General features: G+C 34.3%; 1 non-coding gene across 1 annotated transcript; it reads left to right on the plus strand.

The window, feature by feature from the left end:
• The first annotated feature begins 4,456 nt into the window (after positions 1-4,456).
• Positions 4,457-4,563, plus strand: LOC130983748 (small nucleolar RNA R71). The gene has a single exon (XR_009087726.1). It is a non-coding gene; the product is annotated as a small nucleolar RNA R71 (small nucleolar RNA).
• The last annotated feature ends 908 nt before the right edge of the window (positions 4,564-5,471 follow it).

Raw genomic sequence — 5,471 nt, forward strand, 5'->3', positions numbered from 1 at the left:
GATTCCACTTTTATTATCAACCGTCATTCTTTCTTCCTTTTTCCTTTGCAAGTGTAATAAAAATAAGAACAAACGTACCTTACGGTATAAAGAGGATAAAGAACAAAAACAGGCTAAAGAACGTAAAAGAGAACATAAAAGAGAAGAAAAGAAAATATAAAAACTAATAACGAAATAAAAGGAAAGAAAGTAAACAAGATAGAAGTTAGAATTTAACCAGACATTATGTTGAGTGAAAATTAAAGCTCTACCTGCAAGTGCACTGGATCGTTCAAATAATACCACGTTGAGTAGATATCGTTCTCACGAGGATTAAACGATTGAGCAAGCAATTGTTAGATTAAATGCCTAATTATATTGCAAGAACCTAGATTGAAGAGGGCAAGATTAAGTCTTGCTAAGAACTTTAGAACTTGAATGCTTAAATGCTTGAATGCTTATGAACAGAGAACTTGAATGTTGATTTGAGAGAAGACAATGATGGTGAGAGTCAAAGGCTTCAGAAATGTTTATGCACTTAGAGAAATAAAACCTTATTTATTTATCTTGAAGTATGTAATGATCTTTCACGACAAATCTTTAGTAACTGATTTCCAATTTTTTGGTTCCTCAGTTTCTTAATAATTAATTAGTTGTCAATTAATTCATTAAAGAGATTAAGTACAAAAACTGATTTAGATTCTAACAAAATTTAAAAGTAGTCTTTAGGTCAAATTATATGTCATGTACTCAAGCTAGTCCTATCCAATTAAATCTTAGAAGAAAACACAATTTTCAAAACTTGTTCTAATCCGAATTATATGTCACTTATTCAATGTTAAAGTGATTGAAAACAAGCATGTGTTGCACACTAATTGAACCACTATTCCTAGCCGAATTCAAAGATTCATGTGAAAGAGTTTTTAGGTTTTAATTCAAAGGTCAAAGTTTTCAATTATAATAAAAGAATTCAAAAGAGATTAGCATACCTTCTGATACCACTAATCCGAATGAAGAATGAATAAATCAATCATAAAATAGATCAATGCAAGACTTTAAAATAAAATAAACTTAGATTAATAAGCCATAGAAAACATAAACAAAGCTCCTAACCATTTGACAGAGGATTAGTTATCCATGGAATGAAAGAAAAACAAGAAAAAAAATATGCTGAGGAACCGAATGTCATTCTTTGTGAATAAGGTTCACTTATTTATATACTAAATTCTAGAATTCAAATTCAAACTATCCTAATCTTATCTCTTAGAGGGAAATATAAGAAACTACTTATTGACTTCAGTTTCAAATTGAAAACAATAATTCAAATTAAATCCTAACAACCAAATCTCTTATGTTTCTAGAAAGAATTAATAACTAATCTTCTAGAGTCTTTAATATTTTGGATGTGATTAAGGCTTCTAATGATGTGGATAATTAATCTTGGGCCTTAATTATCACTTCATGAGAGTTGTAATTAGCTTTAAGTAGGGCTTGTATTAGAGGAAAATGGGCAAAAAGCCCAAAAGCACACTTCCAGGGGAGGCAGATCTGCCGTGCGTGGAGTCTAGGCCACCAGACATACTGGAGCTAAACGGGGAGTTCGTCGGGTGTGAGGAAAGGCCATCAGGCGTAGGTGCTGGTCTACTAGGCGCAGGGGCTGTCCACCGGGTTTGTCGCTTGTACGCATGCTAGCTCCATTTCCTTGTTTCTTAGGGCACGCTTTCTTTAGGTCACGCTTTTTCTGTACTTGTATTTTCTTTATGAAAAAGATTTAGTTCTTACTTGTTTTGGGGTAAAAAATTTCTGAAAATACAAAAACACTATTCCAACTCTAAAAATTTGATTATTTATTAAATTCTATGAAAAAAATTAAGAAATTTGATTAAAATCTAAGAAAATAAAATAGAAAAAAATCCTAAAAATCACTTAAGATGACATGTCATCACCGTTGTCCGTAGTGATGGAATATGGAACCCCAAATCGGGTGACAATATTCTTGTAGAGGAATTTTGACTTTTTTAGACTGTAATGGTTGCCAAAGGTTCTGCCTTAATCCACTTAAGGAAATAATCAATCCCAACTATGAGGTATTTCATTCGCCCGGGTGCCTAAGGAAACGGCCCGAAAAGGTCCAAACCCATTTTACAAAAGGCCATGATGAGGTGACACTGATGAGATCTTCTGGTGGTGCCACATGAAAATTGGCATGCATTTGGCAACACAGGCATTTTTAAACGAAGTCGGCCGCTTTCCTTTGCAAGGTCGATCAAAAGAAGCCAGCTCTTTCTTAGATAGTGACCACGCTCCTAAGTAATGCCACTATGGACTTCGTCTAGGACCTCCTCAGTCTTTGAGGTCAAAATGCACTTCAATAAGGGTGTAGATACTCCTTTTCTATAGAGAACATTGTGAACCAAACTATAGTTCTGTGCTTCCGTTATGAGTCTTCTTGCTTTCCTTTCTTCTTTATGGATGATATCAAATTTGAGGTATTTGATTATAGGAGTCATCCACCCCCAAGTTTAGATTGGAGATTGTAAGTGCATCCAACTTGTTGACTTCCTTGGCCACTGATGGTGTGTGGAAAGGTTTTTTTATCAGGCTTTATTATTGCCCCTGGCCTAGAATTCAGAATAAATTCTCGTTGCAAGTATAGCTTCTAAACCAACAAGAGTCCTTTCTTACAAACGTTTTGATTGTCACAAGTAACAAATCCCAGATAAAATTGATAACTGAAGTATTTAAACCTCGGGTCATCTTCTCAAGGAATTGCAGGGAGGTGTTCTTATTATTGGTTATGCAAAGGTATATTTTGGGGTTTTTAAAAGGGTTGAACAAGTAATTTAATTGACAAGAAAAATAAATTAATAATTAATAAAACTCTTAGTAAGGTATGAGAATTGGAATTCCTATCCTAGTTATCCTTATCAGGTGTGATGAAAATTGGATTTTAATCCCACTTAGTTATCCTTTATTAAACAAAGGAAGGTCAAGTGAACTAATTAGTTTGATCCTCAAGTCTTAGTCAATCCCTGTGGGAGGACTAGCTTTAGAGCAATCTAGATCAATTAGAATCTGCCAATTTCAACCACTACTGAGTTTGACAACTCAAGAGTTACCAATTAATCAACCAAAACCAAGAATATAGAAAGCTAAATTAAAATCATAAATAACTGGAATATCTCAAATTAAATTGAATGGAGATGTCAATTCTAACATGGAAAAGTTTATAAGCCAATTGGGCAACATAAATCAAGTACAAATAAAAGCTTAAGAGTGAACAAAAATAGAAGAGAAACATAAATTATTGAACCTGGTACGAAGAAACAATCCTAATGACTAAAGGAGATCCTAATCCTAAAACCTAAGAGAGAGGAGAGAACCTCTCTCTCTAAAAACTACAACTAAACTAATCTGTATTTTCTGGGCCGAGAACTGGGTCAAAAACAGCCCAGAAATTGCTGATTGTGAAATCTGGTTCGTACAGGTCGCGGTAAAGTGACGCGGAGGCGTCATCCACGCGTTTGCATGGATTGAGATTTTACAAATGCAATGCGGGCGCGTCATCCACGCGTTCGCATTGCCTAACTTCGGAGCAGTTATGACAAATTATATATCGTTGCGAAGCCCCGGATGTTAGCTTTTCAACGCAATTAGAACCATCTCATTTGGACCTCTGTAGCTCAAGTTATGACCGTTTGAGTGCAAAGAGGTCAGGCTGGACAGCTTAGCAATTTCTTCAACTTCTTGTATTCCTTCCACTTTTGCATGCTTCCTTTCCATCCTCTGAGTCATTCCTGCCCTGTAATCTCTGAAATCACATAACACACATATCAAGGCATTGAATGTTAATAAGAGAGGATTAAACATAGCAAAATTAAGACCAAAGAAGCATGTTTTCAATCATAGCAAAGAATCAGGAAGGAAAATGTAAAACATGCAAATCATATGAAGAAATGGGTAAAGAGTTGATAAAAACCACTCAATTGAGTACAAGATAAACCATAAAATAGTGGTTTATCAGGCGTGCATGCTCTAAGTGAAGGGTTGCTGGGCATGTGATCCTTTTCGCTGGGCATGCATTCTCTCATTTTTTTCACTTGGACTAAACTACTATGCATGCATGCAAAAGAGACTAATGTTGCAATGTAAAGATGAATGTGTTAAAACAAAGAAAACAAAACGAAAACTATTCAATAATTCGGTTGCCCCCAACAAGCACTTCTTTAACATCACTAGCTTGACGTTGAATCTTCTAGATTGGGTTTCGGATTGTCTCACAACACCCTTTAATGTTGTGTGTCTTATTTAGCTCTTTGTGGCTTTCTTTCCTCAGATTGTTGGCTGTAATCACTATTGCTGCTAATACCTCTTTAGATGTCCTCTTTAGTAATGGACCTCTTATTGATGAGTCAATTATTGTTCTTGAGATTTAAGAAAATCCATGATAAAGAAGTAGATTATCAGCCAATCGGATAGGCCATGATGTGGACATCCTTCGAACAATATTTTGTATCTCTCCCATGCTTCATAGAATGATTCGTTTTCCATTTGAGAAAAAGAAGTGAGGTCCTTCTTTAATCGGATTCCACTTTTATTATCAACCGTCATTCTTTCTTCCTTTTTCCTTTGCAAGTGTAATAAAAATAAGAACAAACGTACCTTGCGGTATAAAGAGGATAAAGAACAAAAACAGGCTAAAGAACGTAAAAGAGAACATAAAAGAGAAGAAAAGAAAATATAAAAACTAATAACGAAATAAAAGGAAAGAAAGTAAACAAGATAGAAGTTAGAATTTAACCAGACATTATGTTGAGTGAAAATTAAAGCTCTACCTGCAAGTGCACTGGATCGTTCAAATAATACCACGTTGAGTGGATATCATTCTCACGAGGATTAAACGATTGAGCAAGCAATTGTTAGATTAAATGCCTAATTATATTGCAAAAACCTAGATTGAAGAGGGCAAGATTAAGTCTTGCTAAGAACTTTAGAACTTGAATGCTTAAATGCTTGAATGCTTATGAACAGAGAACTTGAATGTTGATTTGAGAGAAGACAATGATGGTGAGAGTCAAAGGCTTCAGAAATGTTTATGCACTTAGAGAAATAAAACCTTATTTATTTATCTTGAAGTATGTAATGATCTTTCACGACAAATCTTTAGTAACTGATTTCCAATTTTTTGGTTCCTCAGTTTCTTAATAATTAATTAGTTGTCAATTAATTCATTAAAGAGATTAAGTACAAAAACTGATTTAGATTCTAACAAAATTTAAAAGTAGTCTTTAGGTCGAATTATATGTCATGTACTCAAGCTAGTCCTATCCAATTAAATCTTAGAAGAAAACACAATTTTCAAAACTTGTTCTAATCCGACTTATATGTCACTTATTCAATGTTAGAGTGATTGAAAACAAGCATGTGTTGCACACTAATTGAACCACTATTCCTAGCCGAATCAAAGAGTCATGTGAAAGAGTTTTTAGGTT

Source organism: Arachis stenosperma, chromosome 5 (assembly GCF_014773155.1).
Source record: "Arachis stenosperma cultivar V10309 chromosome 5, arast.V10309.gnm1.PFL2, whole genome shotgun sequence".
NCBI lineage: Eukaryota > Viridiplantae > Streptophyta > Magnoliopsida > Fabales > Fabaceae > Arachis > Arachis stenosperma.